General features: G+C 37.4%; 1 long non-coding RNA gene across 1 annotated transcript in view; it reads right to left on the reverse strand.

Annotated features, from left to right (window-relative positions):
- Window positions 1–19,907, reverse strand: part of LOC124166730 — a 256,407-nt gene that overhangs the window by 110,798 nt on the left and 125,702 nt on the right. Inside the window, exon 2 of the long non-coding RNA XR_006866488.1 lies at window positions 19,631–19,666. This is a non-coding gene — a long non-coding RNA (uncharacterized LOC124166730). The remainder of the gene's footprint in view (window positions 1–19,630; window positions 19,667–19,907) is intronic.

The following is a 19,907-nucleotide window of genomic DNA, read 5'->3' on the forward strand; positions in this document are numbered from 1 at the left end:
ATGCATCAGGCACAGAAGTCAGGGAAACATGTCTTAATAATCACCTATTAACACTGGCTAAGGTCGGAAAGTTTTCTTCGTTCGATAGAGTATTAATAATCCTTATTTAAGCCAAGCGCTACCTGCTAGCAGGGTACTCTGCTACCTGCTAGCAGCCTGCATCGTATCAGCGCTCAAAGCCTCGCTCCAAGATCACCTCACTTGGCGACAGCGGGAACCAGAATGACGTCACATGGCGTTTTCCCGGCATTAATAGTTAGCCGTCGCGTTTTCGCGAGGTTGAAAATTTTCACTTTTCATTTAATCGCTAAAAATAGATATCGTCATTTAAAAATCTAAAAGAGTGGCATTCGTACTCCAGGAGTAACAATCTTTCGATATAGGCAATAAAAATATTGGGAAACCACCTTATTCAATAAATTTACCTTTATTTATTACATCATGTAGAAAACTTTGAATTGAATCACCTATGCCTAAATCATGAATATGAGAAACGAACCACGGATGATACTGGGAGCTCGTAAGTCTCAATAGGTTTTGATCTGGTATGATGGCTACAGTGTTGGTCTCTTAGCGTGGGATCAAATCTCCGCCGTGGCCGAGATTTTTCAGAGGTTTCCCGATCTCTTATTGACTGTTGAGTGGAGAGCGCTTCAAGTACCCTACTATGTCCGTCGCCTCCGTACGTGAAGCCGAAATCTCCTTGGCGCTTTCATTTAGGAAAGAGCACAAAAGTGAACCATTCTGCACCCTTCTTTACGTACTTTTCCCTATAGCGCGAATGGCCTAAGCTGTCGAACGCTTCTTACCAAATACATACTTAGCCTGATTCCTTATGTCATAGGCGTGATTTTAGGTGCAATAGTGATTTGGAGAATCGCCCCAATCGGTTATTTTACAAATAAAGTTCTTTATATTAAAAGCATCGGTGCTGTAAACCTAAACGTGGTATTTATGGGGAAACACTTGCCCACGTAAATGAGATGTATTAGATACAACGATAATACTGACAAAACTAGTGGAAATGTTTCCAATGTATTTTATATGAGTGGACATTCTAAGCGGCTGGATTTCCGGGTATCCGCATTTGGGAGAAGTGTGTATGAGTGTTTTCATGGGTATATATATTTTTATTCTTCTCTTTTTTCTTTGTATTTGCACTTTATTGAGCCTTTTTCGTGGATTTTTTAAATCTATATTAATTGATTTTCCTGAATTGCAGTGTCATTTAAAAAATACCTCATGGTCTAGATAAGCCCACGATAATTAACGAATCGAATCGAATTAAAAACATTTTCCGAACAAATACAAGTTTAGCTAGCAAGAGAGCAAGGATTTTACTTCACCTAAACTTCAAAATCAAGTGACGTACGGCTGAAGTAAGGTGATCACTACAACGCGCTATTATGGTGCTAAAAGAAAAGAACGCTGACCGTGGTGTTTGTGCCTCTTTCATAACAGTACCTATAAACTTCAGGATAGCTCAAGGACTTATTTACTCACTGCTGAAGAGGGAAGTTCAAAGTTTTCTTTGTACGCGCTGAAAATAGGTTATTTAAGAAATGACATGAAGTACGCGAAGCTCGGAAGAAGCAAAGGGAACTTACGGACATATTTCCGAAAAAAGGAAGGAAGTTCACAATCAGCAAGCTCACATGTAGTGACTTCTTACTACGGAGATCCAGTATTTATATTAATGACCTCTCCATAAAGCCTTAATCACAACAAGTAAAAGGTTACTTAAAAATCAGACTAGGGTGTAAAATAGTTCTTTAATAATAACGCAAACCTCGCATCACTAGTACAATCTATTTTGGAAGATCAATAAAATCATTTTCCTAGTTACTGCTTAATTTATGAAGAAATTTAATCTTTGTTAATCTAATGAGCATGAAAATTATATTCGCGTAATTTTAATTCGCTCTTAATCAGCAGGTGTTCTTGACCAACAGATTCTCTATTTTTTCATGGCAAAATTTCGACCTTTTTCATAAAAAAAGAAAAACGGCAACCGACTAGCGATAGTTTTTATTATTATTATTATTATTATTAGACCAATATGTAAGATAATCCTAATGATAATAAACAGCACAAGCGTCGCATCAATTGTGCAACAGATTTAAGAGGACCTATGAAAGTCAGTACGTCTCCAGATAGATAAAAGTATAACCGTAAATTCAATTCAAGTTACAGAGGGAAAGGCTTTAACCTTTTTCTCCACAAAAACAGAAAAACGACAACCAACTAGAATTTATGTGAATCTTTAATTCCTCTCATTATTCATAACCTTGGAAAAAAGTCTCCTCGAGCATTTGTTTAATTTTTGTAAAAAGAAAATCTATTTCAAACATTTTTTCCTCACATCTCCTTCCCATCGTCACACACATATTTCCAGCATGTTAATCTCTGAATAACTCTCAACGTGCCGTCACCCCTCAAATGCTAGCTCCAGCCACTTGCGTCGCTCAGTGATTCCTTCCACCCACTCCAAAGACAACACTTCACTCTAACTCCCCACTCCGCTGATCCCCTCTAATATTCCTCTTTCGAAAATATTTAGTCTAAGCTAAATGATTTTTTTCCTCTGCGGCGAGAATGAGAGAGATTTACAACCTTGTGGTTACTCCTAACTTCATTTTTTCATTACACTATTGTTTCTTTCCTTAATTACATGAATTGACGAAGAATCCCTTTATAAAGTGCACTGTAACGTTTGAAATATATCTTTATGCTTTGATAACTGTTATTGATTGGATATTTATGTTTGATTTGATGTGAATATTTAATGAATACTGATGGAATGTATCCAGGGAGGAGTTGCTGAATGGGGAAAGGGGATTGTAGAGGAAAAAGGAGCTGTAAGAAGGGGGAGAAGAAAAGATAAGTATAACTTGAAAGGAAGAAAGAGGTCTTTGGAAGAAAAAATTGTCTGACGTTACAGCACCAACTAATCGCAACAATTTATGGACATCCTATGTGTCTCACCTCTATCCTAACTTGAATGTTTTGACGTTAATTTTTGCATAATAGCCTTCATAGTTCTGGAAAATTCATTTCAATATCACGCTCTTTCGTTATGACTTTCGTTTTTGAAGGTATTAACGCTTTATGGAGTTTTTTCTAAGCTTTCAATAACCTTTTGTGATTCTCTCTACGTATTTGTACAGTGTGTTTTAATTTTAAAACCACATAAAGCGAGTAAAAAAAAATATTCTATCACTAGCATAATCTATTTTCCAAATAGTATGCTATATTAATGCTAACTTTACGGTCTAACATGAGGTTTTACTATCAAATAGAATAATTTAATATTTTGTCTCTACGAAGCCGAAAATTAATTTGCACTCAGCGAATGATTTTCGTAACTTCCGTCATTCCCTGCAAAAGTTCTAGGATACGCTGACAGGTAATGAATGCATTGTGGATAAATGAAACCTCCTGGTCAATTAATAAACATACGATAGCAATTTAAAAGAAATGATAAAAAACAAAAAGAAATTGTGTAGTGTGAGGTGGAACATTTTGTTTTTTTTCCAGCTTTGTGAACGCATCCAGCAACAGGAGCCGATTGATTTTGCTGGACTTTTTTCACAAATGCAGAGCCTTGACCACAGGTTATATACAGATACAGACTTGGCATCCAGCCTTTTTGACATTTTATTTAATTACAATTAATATGTATGTATTTAATGACAACAAATATTATATTTAATTAAAACAAATATAATACTTGTTCTCATGGTGTTGTAAAAGTGGGTTTTTGGAAGGTGACTTTGGAATGTAATAAGAAGTTCAAGTGATCAAATTTATGCAGTTAAAATATTTCTTCTTCCCAAAAAATAATACTCAAAGGAGATTTTTGATTGAAAATTAAGGATACAGCGCCACCAGGCAGCGAGGCATTAATGATCATACGGATTATAATGCTAATGAAATCATTCGCCGTGTATGGCGGAAAAATTCGCGAATGAACCGTCATGCGCATGATAATTCAATGAAAATTGGAACATGATATGTATTTGGCTCGCATGATCTCATGAATGATGGCAGTGAGAATGATTTCATCCGCATGATCATTCACCGTGTATAGCGGCCTTTACATCGAGTACTGCGAAAGAATGCAAAGATTTATTTGGATGTACGTTGCAGTTGTCATGAAAACGGTTTTTCTTAAGTATCCAGCCTTTTCGACATTTTATTTACTCTGGATTTTTAAGGACATTAAATAATTAAGATCGGACGTAATTTTTCTTCTTCCCCGACTGGATAGCGAAAATACCTAAAGGAAAGTTTTGATTGAAAAGTTAGGGTACAAAGCTTACCAGACATGGAGGCGTTACATCGTGTATCGCGAGAGATGACGAGTCCACACAGAGAAAAGAAGCGTTTCGATCGAAACGGTGAGGCCTGCATTAGGGTGACACGAGAACGCGGGGAATATTCCCCACATGCACAAGGACGATGGCGATGCCGTTTTATATTTTCTCCCTCCCCCCTTGGGCCCTTTAGGGCGATGGGAGTGGCTGTAGAGCAAGCGGACGAAAGAAAAACCGAGTCACGGAAACAAAGACGGGATCTAAGGGAGGAAGGGGGGGATAAGGGTGGTAGGAGGAGCTCTGCGTCATGCAAGGGGGAGGGGGGAGGGGAGGGAAAAGAGCTGTGCCGCATTGGAGGGGAAGGGAGGAAATTAGGAGGGGGGTTTGAGGGGAGGGTTTGGGTGGAAAAATTTATTCGCATTCCCGTTCACGTATTGCGGTGAAGCATCGGGAAACACTGGAAACTACATGTTATGGAGCAAGGTATTTGCTTTTAAGAAATTATATTGTATGAATTGGCAATATTAGCAGTGAAGCAGTGGGAAACACTAGAAACTACACGTTATGGAACAAAGTATTTGATTTTAAGCAATTACATTAAATATGAATTGGCTATATTAGCGGTGAGGCATCGCGAAATGATTAAAACTACATGTTATGGAACATAGTATTTGCTTTTTTTTAAAATTGTATTGCATAAATTCAAAATATTAGCTGTAGCATGATGAGTAATTTATTATTTGTATCCGTCGCTCATAGTTGTCATTAATCATCATCACCATCAATGGTCAACAATCCTGAGATTGTCAATTCAAAATTGATCCGCCAGCTAAAATTTCGTTGTAACGCATAATGAATTTCCTCGTGTATTTTGACAGCACAGTATTTACTTTCACAGTATTTTTATTGGTTGTTTCTTCAATTTAGAAGAGTTGTTATTTATTGTGACGCTGCTGTCAAATTTTGTCATCAATTATCATCATTAAAAGAATCATTAAAAAAAGGGATATCTCGCATCTCTATCTATCTCGGCCTGTCACTATCTCTCACTATCCTGGCCTGTGGGGAGAAGTCGCGTTGAGTTGTCACTGTTCACTTACCTAGCCGACGTTTCGGACGCGATGCTCCATTTTTTGGGCCCACCAAGCTATCAACTCTGATTAAATTGCAACAGCTGAAACGTCGGTCAGGTATGTGAACAGCGACAACATGACGCGAATTCACCCCGTAGATCAAGATAGTGCAATGGTTAATCCTAAGATTAGTTTGAAGCAGTTCTCCACTCAATTTTCTTATCAGCTTATATTTTCACACCTATATATTTCTTATATTTCACATCCTTCTTAACCTGTTCCATGTATTTTATTCGATATCTTCCTTTCCTTTTCTTGCCATCTATTTGTCCCTCGACGACTGCCTTCATCAGGCTATCATATCTCAAGATATGGACTATAAGGTTAAACTGTCTTCTTATCAAGTATTCTAATGGCCTTCTCTCCTATTCACCTCAGGAATTCCTCATTATTAGTCATTAAATCGACTTTCTCAGACACAAAAAATTTAATGCTTTCGCTATGGAAATAGTCGGTATTCCACGGGGTTCCTCGCATGGTATAAACGAATCGTAACCAAGATATATGGAAATCTGCTATACTTGCAAACTTCGGTTAACCAAAAGTAAGCTGAGGTAGGAAAACATTTATTATAAGTATGTACAGTATAATTGATAACGTAATTGAAGCGTAATTTCAAGAATCATAAGTGCTATGACATTTTATATTACAATTTTGGAATAGGAAATAAAAATATGTTATAAATAGTTTAATTTGGTCAGAAAGCATACGAATAATAAAGGATTTATTCCAGTTTTATGAAAACCTTCCATTTACATAGAGCTCAAATAAAGGTAAAAGTGTTCCAAATTTAGCAAACGATTTCAAACCCATTTTAATGAGATTTGCAATAATCCACAGCGGAAAAAGCATTTCGCGCTTTTGGCAGTACGTACGCCGCTGCCTATTTCAAGATTATTTCCTTGAATGATTAATCAGACGACTATGAGTACAGTTAATAGGAATGACCATTTCTATAGATATGGCAGGATTGTTTTGTCAAGGTAGGCTCGCATAACCGTCAGTAAAGGTAAAAAATGATCGATGACCACATTCTTTCATCATGTATAGTTGAAAAAAAGGAGTCCTTGACTGCAAAGGGCAGCATAGAAGAAAGTGGGTCAGTTGTAATTCAATGAAATATTTAAGAATATCGATGTAGTATCTCATTCATGTGAATATTGAAAATCCCCCTTACAATATCAATATCCATCGAATGTCTTGCTTTAAATTTAGCCACCTACTGTGTTTTAAAATACATATAAAATGTATTTACTCTATACTTCTATCCTATGCTTTGGAATATTATAGCTGAATTACAGTGATATAATATTTCCAGGAAAAAATGAAAAATACATAAATAAATCCGGCATCGGTGGTGGCGGCGTATCGTCCTTGCCTGTCAAACGAGAGGTCGCGGTTTAAGTCCCGTCTGGGTAAATTTTCCCTATCCAGGGCACGGTTGTTCGTGTATATACATTTTTAAATTTATTAAATACCCAGATATGAAATGGCCGATATGAGTTGCATTCATTGGTTTGGAAATAAAAAAATAAATAAAAGTAAAAACTTAAAATAAAAGTCACAGTCTAAACTGCAAACACTAGGAGAGAAACAATTGTACAGAGAATAGCGCAATATCATCCGCAAGCAGTAAACTGATAAAAGAAATTCAAAGCAACCAGAATGGAGGGAATAATGAATTAAAACTACAATGCAAGAAGACTAGAAAAGCTCAGAAAAAAATTCCTAGTGTTCCGAGGATGTTTATGCAGATGATCTTTGCTGCTTATTTACTTTCTGCACTCGAAAAACGTTTCCTAGGAATTATGTCCAAAAAGTGTCGAAGGATGGGGCAAGTGTATCACAATAGAAAACAGCGAATCTCTAATTTAGGAACATATACCAGGACATGTCGTTCGTGTGGCTAATGCGCATGCCAAGCTAACGAAATTTGTGCTAGGTGAGAACTAGGTGAACATTTCAAGAGCGTATGGGCTGGAAAAGAATTTAGTTAGAAAATGTTCACAGCCAATTAATTTCACGACAAAGGCTTGCGATACTTGAGTAAGATAAAAGGAATATCCGTATGATATATTCCTGTATAGCTCATTACATATGAATCAGATTTAATTTATCAATGGATCAAAGACTTTCTTTCCAAATCCTTTCCACCCGTTAACAGAGCTACTTTGCGCGCATGGTAATTCCAGTGATAAATTCAGTGGAAAGGGGCAAATGCAATAACAAAGACCATCAACTTAAAAGGTGATAAAAAAGCTGGAGGAATGACAGAAATTCAATTGAATTGCCTTGAGAAAACAAAATGAAATATATGATTAAATTAAAGAAAATCATCGATAACAGATAAAAAATAAATGTGTATAAGTGATTATAACGGTTGAAATTTACCATTAAAATATTTTATCCCAATTTATGGCCCAAAAATACTACTTATTGGATTTGGAAACCAAGATATTCCGCCAAAGACAGATTGCTGAAAATTATTTGACAGTTTTTTTTCTGAAGAGCATGGAAAAATAGTAGTCCACCGTAAATAAAAAAAATATCCATGTGAGGAATAAAATAACCACATAATAATGAGCATAATTCATTTGAAATATAGCCCTTAGATTCTATAAATATGCAGAAAAATGATAAAATTGACTAAATAAGAATAAAATTCATATGAATATAACATACCCAATACTATCGATATGGTATCCCAATACGCGCTTAGTTACATAGTTGAAATATTACATATGGTATCTAATATAGAAAATAGTAGAGTTACTACTACATGGTAAAATTATAAACCCTATGATATAATCATAATAACTAACTTCGAAAATGATCTTCTTTTTTAAAAATTTCCATCACCTTTTTTGGAAGTATTATCAAGAGACTCCCATCTATATGTAGTAAGACTTGATAAATACGTGAATGCGTTGAATATTGTAGACAACGGAGATAAGAAGACTGGAAAATTTAAGGGTACAAGTATCATAAATATTCGTAAATAAAATAAGCCTGATACAATGCTTAGTATTTTTCATTATTTTTAAGCAATAACGCGGAACACTTCAAACAAAGAATTTCCGAGAAGAAATTCGATAAAATGTATCCCTCCAAAACATGCAAATGCAACTGTGTTTTTCAAAAAAATGTCACGTTCACCTCCGTGCCATTTAACCGAGGCTATTTCATTAAGCAATTGGGCTCTGTAGCGTGGGCTTTCCAGTCTGCCAGAATCGTTTCGCGGAATATTGCATTCTGGGAAGCGTGCGGAAGCGGAAGTTCGCAACCCACGCGATCACTCCACCGAGGAGCACTTACCGCTTCGATAAAAGGCAATATCGCTTATCGTGTCCGCACAATGTGCAGGCAATACGTACTGTATTTTGAACAGGCTTTCCAAATTAATCTTCTGATGTTGATTCATTTTATTCTTTCACCCTATCCCTGTATTACAGCCGAATATTTCTTTACGATGGGTTCTACTTTCGATGGATGCGACTTAAGATTTGGGCTGATTTTTCGCAAGCTTTTTATAATTTCAAAGATTTAAAAAAGCCAATAGAAACGCAAAGATTTATATCACCCTTAATGAAGAGTTCTCGGGATCGCCACCGGGTCAGGAACTCCATATCTGCCGACGTTTCGATGTCCGACTCGGTCATCGAAACGTCGGCAGATATGGAGTTCCTGACCCGGTGGTGATCCTGAGAACTCTTCATTATGTCTCCCTGGTTCTCTCCCTGTTTCACAGCCCTGAGGACGATGACCAAGTCGGGCATCGAAACGTCGACAGATATGGAGTTCCTGACCCGGTGGCGATCCCGAGAACTCTTCATTATGTCTCCCTGGTTCTCTCCCTGTTTCACAGCCCTGAGGACGATGACCGAGTCGGACATCGAAACGTCGGCAGATATGGAGTTCCTGACCCGGTGGCGATCCCGAGAACACTTCATTAAGTCCATTCGCCGGGAAAGCACGAAATCTTTCTATTTATATCACCTTGTCAAATGGATCATTTCCACCAAGCTGCGCCGGAGAATCAAACCTTGAACTTAATATACTGTGCCCTTGGTTATAAAAAACCTTTCTTTCATGATGCCACCGAACTTGTTAAATTGGTTGGGCTACTCAAATGTCGAGGAATATTACCAAATATAATTTTACCGTTTTTATACCTTCTTCAGCCTACAGTTTGGTTATTCAGCCCAAGAAAAGCATTGAAAAATTAAGACAGCATGCAACAAATTTGGAGTAAACGTACAACCTACATTAAGCATAGAAACAGTGTTTTACCATTCTTTGTTTTTTTTAACGTCATATTGAAAAGTTAGCCATAACTCAAGATTCAGTCATAATATATAATTAACCCTTAAGTAAGTATAACCTTAATTAAGTAATACCCTTCTAAAACTTGAAAAACTGATACTAAATTCAATTCAACCAAATCACTAAAAAATAAGATAGAATATAAAAATACTTCTCGGTGGGATGTATTCAACACTTACTCAGCTAAACTCGCCAATGCATAATAGTAACTTTTAAAACGTGGACGAATCTATAGGACCCTCATCATTAAAAATAACTCAAATTTGTGTCAAAAAACCAGAGTTTTTATGTGAATTGCAGCAATATTATAATAATACCTTAGATTGAATATATGGATCAAGTTTGAACCAGAGAAGAACTGCGTTAGTGCCAAAAAATTATCTGATGAGGGAACTGAGTGCATACCTGTGTGAAAATAATCCTAAAACTATCGGGGTAGCCAATTAAACGTCTTCCTATACTCACCCCCTCCCTGCCAATTTTCACCCCCTCCTCCTCCCTTATGCTATCTTCCTCCCCCCCCCCCCCCCAAAATCCGCATTCTCACGCATCCGCGGGTCGATATCCGTGCACTGCACCACCGGAGTGAGGACAGTCGCCGCCGCGGCCATCCTGCGAAAAGGCTCTTTCGCATTTCCCCTAACTCACTCCGGCAACCATCTTTTCTCTAAACCTCCCAACCTTCACTTGATTAGAGAAAATGCTCCCTTTATAATGGTACAGAATTTAAAAATTAAATGGTGCTATTTCAAGCACATAATTTCAAGGTATAAAATTTCCCGCCTTATATAGGCGGCGGCGGCTCCTAATCCCGCTGCTGCTCTCTCATTTTAAAAAAATGTTATGCCTATAAAAGGCAGAAAATTTTCCGAGTTGCCTTAACTTCGACCTGAAGACGCTGACTGCAATGTCAGCGGAACTGCTGTCGCCAAAACACAACGGACGCGGTGAAAACCCGAGCAGAATGCAGAGATCATCTAATCAACGCCGCGAAATCTTCGAACCTACACACACAAGTATTGACACCAGCCACTAGATTTACGCCAATAACTCAAAAGAAAATATAAAATGGTATAATAATGGCACAGGAAGTAGTATAAAAGTCTTAAGAGCAATGGGGGAGAAGAGAGGCCAAATGAAAACTCAAGGAGATGACTAAACAACTAAATCAGTCTAATCATAAGACATTATGGTTTGATGAAGACATCATAAAAGGAAAAGTGAATTGTAAGAATGCATAAGAGAGGACTTTGGTTGAATGCATTGAACAAGTATTAAGGCATTTAAAAAGGAAAGAACAACCCTGGTGTCACAAACTAATAATTTTCCACGCTTTTACCAGCTCATATATTTTCCGAGAACTCATAGAAACATTTAAAAGGTAATAACTGTTAATAATGCAGAAGGGAGGACATTTGCATAATGGTATCTTTGATTCCTGATAACTCAAAAAAAAAAACAATGAGCAAGTCATGATAAGGGTGGGGAAGAAGCTTAATGAAGCGTTGAGAAACTTTATCGACCTCACCACGAGAAATGATGATGATATGATGAAGGTAATTGTCGAAGAACAAGTGGACGTCAAGAGCAGAAAAGGAAACTACAACTTAGGCGGGTAGCCCCAGGGATGAAGAAAGTATAAAACTAGAAGTATTTTTCAAAGGAATAATTAGCTAATAGTAGAAATAATTGGATAGGAACATAAAATCAATCCTAGGATTGTTGATCAGTTCGAATGAGATTCTAAGGGCTCAATTACGGAGGCATTATGGCCTGATTAAGACAATACTCGAGGGACAAGAAGAGAAAACGAAAACATCAGATAAAATTTATAAAATAGGAAATGAAGCATGCGAAAAATACGAAGTACTTAAGCAGGAAAAGATTTATTAGCGTGAGAAAAGATTGGAGAGCTGCGTCATACCAATCTCAGCCATTGGGAAGTGATATCGGTTAAAAAAATTTAGAGATCGACCTAGATTGAAATAATGAAAATTATAGAACATATTGGCTGCACCTCCTATACAAAATGAAGCGAGGAGCAGAACATACTGCTTTGTGCAAGAATTTGAAAAGATGCCAAATAACTGCAAGCCTAAAACCAGAGAGGAAATCGGTTTTGAAAAACGAAGTCTTATTTACTGGGGAAAGGCTAATAGAGAATCTGAGTCAGTAGAACGAGAGGGAATTCACCTGGTGGAGGAGGATGGATTGAGGGATAATGAATTTGAGATTGATGTCTTACGGAACTGAATAGGCAATTGAAAATATCTTGAACGTGGGCGGAAGTCATTCAAAAACACATGCGAGATTAAATATTTACTCATACACCCCGTAATCCAAACCGTCGTTTAGTTAGGATAGGTGCGGGTAGAGCTCACACCAGTCTTAGCCGCAAGGATGTGTACCTCCCACATTCGGAGTACTTTCCCAAAGCCCAGCTCTTCGAGGGTCTTTATTTAGTGGCGTCGAGATGCTCGCCCGAGTATTGTAAGTGGTCTAAAATCCTACGGGCCTTGTGAATTTCTTGGAATATCTGCACGAAAATACTAGACATATATCACCACTGCCTCGGTTGCAAATAAATAGGAATCTAATCACACGACGGTCTTCTTTCTGTTTTATGTTATGACATTAATCCAAAATTGTTCTAGCCAGACGGGTACCTTTACGGAATCATCCGCGAGTACAAATATGTGAAAATTCCTAGGAAGAAAATGTATTCTAAAGCCAAAGATTCTTCGCAAGTGAAAAAGATTTCTTGGTAGCTCTAGAATTAGGGAGCCCGGTGGATATCTGAAAGATTCCGTTCAAGGCAAATTATTCTTCTTCTGTGAGAAATTACAAGAAATTAGATGATCAAAGTCAGTAGAAGGTGAATGAGAGATATTATTGATCATAAATGGTAAAAAATATATGTCGTAAATAAAATATTAAGAGTGAGAATATGAAAACGGCGGAATTATTGATGAACATTCCAGACACAAATATTAAATTGATATTCGCCGAGAATCATTGGAATGCAAACAAGATAATCAGTCAATAAAATGCGACTATTCGACTCCAATCTCATGCGATTACTTCTCAACTGGTAGGGAAGCACTTAATTGAAATACGCCATTTTGCGTAAATTAACAGGAGCGGTTGGGGTAAATGTTAATGGGGTAAAATAAGTTAATCCGGTACAAAATATTGGGTAAAACTTCGAGAATAAGCTGAAAGAACGGAAATAAAATAATACATAAGGTGTAGCAAAGAAGGTATAGGTGTCTCAACTTAGATTTTGGTTGCTGATTTGAGCCATGCACTCACAAATTACTTTCGGAATACGAGGCAACTGAGGTGGCTGATGGATTTTGGAAAACTACCCTTGCCAACTAAGAGATAAACTCCCCTAAAACATCGCGACTACACCTTCACCACCAAGTGCCGAAAATCAAAATAAGATAACGAAGAAAACGCCCAAAGCTTGATGCTAAAAAATGCTAAATATGGAAACTTCAATAGCATCAAAACGGCAATAATGCTATAATTATGCAAATGGTAATTTCTCCAAAAGCGGCGTTAAAAATGAAAGTGAGAAATTAGGAATAGAACGGTGACAGTGGTATTATATCATTAGCTTAATTTCTCAACGTAATAATGCACCCTCTTCAGATTATCACTTAGATTAGGAGCATGGCGGACATATCGACTAGTGAAACCACCATCTTGCGTTCCCCCAGGGTACTTGAATATCTATACTTGAACACATTTGGCACACTGCAGTCTATGATTTGGACTTCCACTAACATATACCGAGCTGACCTTAGTACTGTGGATCTTTACCGCAGCGCAGGCCATTTTCAATAATTTTGTGCCATTTCTTAACGACCAACTTTGATGCGAGGAATAGATGTTTGGTATCATTTAAAAAAACCAAATTGTGCTTTCGTTTTTTTTTATTCGTTCATTTAGAGGTTAGTACCAGTTTGTTAAAAGATGATAAACTACGATTTTTCAAAAGATGGATGGGATACTATTACGCCCGTAGCAAAACTCGAAGGATTTCACATGGCGTAATATTATGCCCAGAACCAGTGGCGTAGCCAGGAATTACGTTCGGGGGGTCCAAAATCAGGGGGAAAATTTTTGAAAAACAGGGTAATGATTGTAATGGGTTTTAAACTAATTTCAACACTTTTTATAACAGAAAATAACTTCATTTGTTAAAGAAATAATTTGTAAATTCATTATTTTTCAATGTTTTGTTTTATTTTATGAAGAAAAATAATTGTGTGTTTTTTATATTTCGGTGGCCACTCCACTGCCTAGAACACGTATTGTTGAAATGATGACTAATGATAACCTCATGCCAAAAATTAAAATTACCTCCGCATCACCGATTGCGATACGCACCGACGATGACGTCCATTGATTGATATATCGGAGAGGGTTAAGGCTGAACCACAAGGTACTTGACCATGTGGCGGATTAAGAGGGAGAACGGCCGCCCCTGCAGAAATTACCCTGTAGTAATTTCTGGAGGTAATTTTTAATGTGGCATTCTAATAAAAGTTTTCATGCTATGTATATCCTACCGTCTGTGTGAGTGTGACAATTTTCCATTTCTAATATAAGACACGGTCTCAGGCGTTATTTTGTGAAATTGCTTCATTATTGAATGAAATAAAATAGCTTTGTTTTATTCCACACTTTATTTTAAATAGCACGACCCGGGTTTCAACATCTAGTGTTATCATCAGGTCATCTAGTTTATCTACATCTTATAGTTTACAGACATCTTATAGTTTATAGACATCTAGACCCGGGTTTCAACATCTAGTGTAATCATCAGACCTGATGATAACACTAGATGTTGAAACCCGGGTCGTGCTATTTAAAAGAAAGTGTAGAATAAAACAAGGTTATTTTATTTCATTCAATAATATTCCATTTCATTTATTCTTCTGTGTGTGTATGATTTCAAACTGTGCCCAGAGCCATCTCTTGCATCTTAGCACATGCGTTTCGGTGACCGCCAATCCCAGCAGCGGATGAAGACCCAAAGTAGGTCTTTATAAGTATACAACGCACGAGGTCCAGGAACCAAGCACCTTAACTATTGCTCCTAGTCATCCTAAGGAGGGAGTTGGAGAGTACGGAAAAAAAGAAAGAAGTGCCTCCGCTATTGGGAGCTCGCCGACGCCTCCGGAGTGAGGATAGGGTTGGAGGGAAGGGGATAGGGAAATCCCAATCTTCAGGATGGCATGGGCCACTACTAGGAAAACCATGATTGGAGGGGAGGGGATAGGGATATCCCACGCTGTCATTAGGGCGACATGGGCCACTACTGACGAAAACATAATTTGATGCTATTACGGAAGGGTCAGTTTTTCAACGGAGAAGGAATATCGCCTGGTGGAGGTGGAGTACCCAGTAGAGTAGTTTCCTTCATCAAAGAAAACGAAAGGCATTGATTGCGATTCGTTACCCACCGTAACATGATATGTGAAACATCTGAACTCATATCCTTATTTAAAACAGTGAATGGAATTATAGGGGCCCTTATCTCCTGAGAAGGTTGACATCAATATACATGCAGGAACTCGTTCCAGTACAAAATTCACCAGAAAGTACCAACCTGTCTTTTATGCCTATAACTGTTTCTTTTCAAGGCTCTTTCGTCTTGGTGGAGATACACCATCAGAAGTTAACGTTTTTGGAATTAGTGCTTTCAAGTTCAAGGGTGACATTCGTAAAATATTGGCTTGATATAGATTGGGTGCATGTGTACTAAAACCACCTAATTATTTTAGTATTGTTATGCACAATTTTTACTTATATGAACTATTTATTGCTGGTTGAGATCAGATAAAGATTTGAGCCTTGAAAAGCCACAGTTATAGGCATAAATGACAGGTTGTTAATTTAGGGTGAGGATTGTCCTAGAATGTGTTCCTGCATGTGTCTTGCTGTCAACCTTCCCCAGGAGATCAAGGCAGTCTACAATGCCATTTACTGTTTTGAATTAGAACATAAGGTCAGATGGATTATCAAGTTTTATCTATTAAGAATTATTTTTTGTATTATTTCTAAGTTAATGGATAAATTTTGCATTTTTTTATGTTTCTTAGATAAATATGTTGTTTTGTAAATGATGGATCCGTTGACAATAAACGAATGAATTGTTTTCATATTAGGATTGGCCGTGGAGATGCTGTGTTTACTAGAAAGCATCCTCACTCATCTCCAAGGCAAAGTGTCGTCTGACTCAGGCCTTAAATGCAGGGGGTGAGTGACGTAGAGGCAGATGCAAGAGGGATGGGGTGGATTAGTGGAGATGGAGAGGGTGGGGATATATATTAGGGGAGAGGGTGTCGGGGGATGAAACTGGGTCAAAGTTCGAGGGAGGAGGTGGGGGAAGAGGAAGTAGGGGGGCCAAATGAAGAATTATGGGAAGGGAGGGAGAGTTTTAAGTGGTTGGGGGAAGAGGGATGGGTCCAGAGACGGAATCAAACGTAAATTGTCGGGGAGGCGGAACTTCCGGGGAGAGTGGAGAATTCAGTATGTCAAGAGTTAGGATCCTGCGATGAGCGTTTCTCAACCTTTCATCCCTCCCGTACTCTCTATACATATATAACTAATATTGTACTCCCAATAATATGACGTGCACCTTTCGTTACATAATTTAACTACGGGTAGGTGATACTTTTTGTGCTAAATATTTTATTTTAATAGAAACTTTGTTTTAAATACCCCATGTAATAGGCTTGCACATTTCCTAGTTAAGACTTACGGCGCGCAACTGTTGACAGGTTACCACTAGGGAACGTAGCGTTCGCCATCACCTATTATTTTCGGCATAACCCCTTCAACCCTATCATATCACCATCACTCTTCTTAGCCCTAGCTCTCTGACGTGCCTTCTGTCATCAAAATCCATCGCCATCAATACGTTCTCTTGGTGAGTAAAGTAAGAGTTCCGTTCAAATACACAAAATACTACTTTCTTCAGTTAAGTATCGAGAGGTTTCTATTGCTCTGTACACATGAATGAACCCCCGACTTGTTCGTCGCGTAACCCCAAGGGGTACGCGTACTACCGGTGGGGAACCGCTACTCTAGATGACAAATTAATTTTTTTGCCAGAGAAAACTAAAATTATTTCTATACATTAAAGTTAGGGCTGCGAAGATAAGTGGAACGAATAAAATTTTCTCGAGTTTTCGCGCGAGTAAGAAGATCTTAGGCAGCCAGCGTTTATACTTCTGTCCCAGTACTCATTCTCAATACCGATTAAAAATTATGTCATTTCAAATTTTTAATAAATAGCCTTAAGAATGAATATCAAGGTGGAGCCCGAAACGCCGGCTGCTTTAGATTTTATTACCAGCGCGCTAATCCGAGAAGAGTTTATTCATTCCATTGCGCAGGGAAAGTGATAAGTCATACATGAGCAAAACGCCCGCATTCGGACAGCAAGCAATAAATAGTTCATATAAGTAATTGAGCATAAAAATAATTGGTATAGATAATATCAAGATATCAACTTAATTACCGTAAAATGTTTTTACGGTCCATGCACTTTTGTTTACAGACTCAGATTTCAGAAAGATTTTCAATTTTTCAAGTTTTATATTCACAGACGTAATCTGTCGAAACCTGAGTTATTAGTTAAATATCTGTGGAACACGAATATATTTTTGCTATCATATTACCTTTACTAGATTATAGAAAATAGCGCCATCGTCTCACATGCTCGATCATCAAGACGTAAATACGAGAAGGAAATACTTAAACGTTAAGGAAAAAATAAGCCACGAAGCGCGTTTTAAAAGAAAATTTAGGACGACAAAATTCGAAGGAATGCTACAGAAGACGGAAGTATTGATTAAGGTAAAGTTAGATGAGAGTGGTCATGAAGATGAAAAGTAGCTAGAAGGGGTAGAAATAGGATGAAAAACGGTTGCAAAGAAATATTAAGTAATCACGCATGTTTAAATCATGTAAACCAGCATCATTCGACAGTGGGGAACTTGCATGTTTTTTTTTATTTCAGAGGCACAGGGTATTATGTAGATGTAGATGAATTTCAGGTGTACTATTCGAACGAGCGGCAACGTTATCATCCATTTTTCTGATAACTAAAAATGCGAAGTGAAACGCTTGTAATTCATCATCCCGATGTTGCATTAATAATATCCCAAGTAATAATCGTGGCACAATAGCAATAGGAAAACTTTCCCAATAATAGCAGAACAAAATAAAGTGACGATGAGCGGCAAAATACTCCCTCAAAAAAATAAAACATTTTACAGCATGCGCTCAGCGTATTTCCCTACGTTTGTTTAGGCACCTATGACGTCACGCCTGGCCTCGCCAACGCTCGGGTGTCTTCGCGCGGTGGTCGTCTCAGAGAAATTTTTCTCGATTTTAGTCAATTTTTTTATTTCTTTTGATGATGAATGGAGAAACTTTAGGTATTTTTGCGAGCTAATGTATCCATTTCAGTTATTAAAAATAGTTTTCAGAGCAATCGACGACCGATGCAAGTCCCCCATTTTGCTTGAGTATTTAACCTTATTATTTTCAAACAAGTTATCAAAGGTAGGCTTCGCGCGTCCGCCTTTCAGGATGTTTATAAGGAGAAGGTACGTATTCGCATTCAGTGACGAAAGAAGGTTGTGACCCGGCAGAAGCAACATGCATGCTTGAGCCACTACGCGTCGAGGTTTTGTGCAAGGACGCTTGATTCTCAAGTGCGCATTCAAATATGAGTACGAGTTGATGAAAGACGTGGTCAAGATCATTAAGACGTGTAGGGGTGCAAGATGGAAAAGAGCTTGAGTGCAAGATGGAAAAGGGCCTTCAGCTACATGATAAAAATGCGTACTCCTCTCGGGAACTTTTCACACAGGATAAGTAGAGGAATGTTTGGCTATGGCGCACGTTTCTGCTCGTTTCTTCGGGCAAGAAAATACATAGTTAAAATCACTGATAAGGGTGGAATAACACCATGTTTTGGTTTCATCCTCGTCGCGCGGGGAGTTGAGAAAATTCACATTTAAGAATGTAGACTGATTTCAAATATATTGGTCAATCTATTCATGGTCAAAAATTATTTACTTGAAGAAAATACCGATAGCTAGTTGTCAATGACAGTAATTAAAAACCATATTTTGGAGTAATCATCGTATAAATACCATTGAAAGATGTCCATAGAACTATGGACCACAGTCGTAAAATTAGTCTGTATTGATTCTAATCTGTTTTAAAGACTGAAGACTAATATACACGCCAGTTTCTTTGTACGCACAATATAAGATATAATTATGGATTTTACAAATTGAAGAATTATAGCAGTCACCACATTCACAGGAAAAAAGAAAAAAGCCTATTTTTAAATATGTATTTCGCAACTAATTTCAATAAAATATTTGTTTTTAAATTTCTATCATGCACAGTTACGTTCAAGAGTCATAAAATCCTTGCGTCTTTCTCCCTAAGTTTTTTTTATATCCACTGTTAATAAATATGAATCTACCCTTTGCAATACTGTGAAAGCATTTTACCGGTTTCTGTAAGCAATAAACTTGATGTTAATGAAATTAGCTAGTCTCATAAATTAAGACAGTTTATTAAATTAGTAGCGATTCCGTAAGGATGAAATTTGCTGGGTACCAAAAACATTACGTTCTCGGGACTAACAGAGCCTTATGGACTTAAACTGGATTGAAAAACTAAGAGCAAAGAGGCTTTTACATTTCTCAGTTTTATGCAAACATTTCATTAAGGAGCTCCAAATAATTAATTGAGCTTAAGGAGCTACCAAAATGTAAGAATAATATACAACATATAAAAGTGGTTAACACTTACCAATACTCTTAGTTGCTTAGTTTGATGGTTCTGGATCTATAAAGAAAAGAGAAGACGATTTCATGAAATTCTGATTGTGACAGCATACTTCAGTAATCACCAATTACAAATCTAACGATACAATTCAGCAATAAAGTGTTAAATTAAACTTCCCTTAATGCAAACCATTGCAATATATACCACAAATATCAAAATATTAATATTTAAAGAAATACTTATCCTATTTAATCTCCCCATCACGTCTAAGGGCACGAACATTAAATATGAGTGGGAATAA

This window comes from Ischnura elegans, chromosome 10 (assembly GCF_921293095.1).
Source record: "Ischnura elegans chromosome 10, ioIscEleg1.1, whole genome shotgun sequence".
Classification (NCBI taxonomy): Eukaryota; Metazoa; Arthropoda; class Insecta; order Odonata; family Coenagrionidae; genus Ischnura; species Ischnura elegans.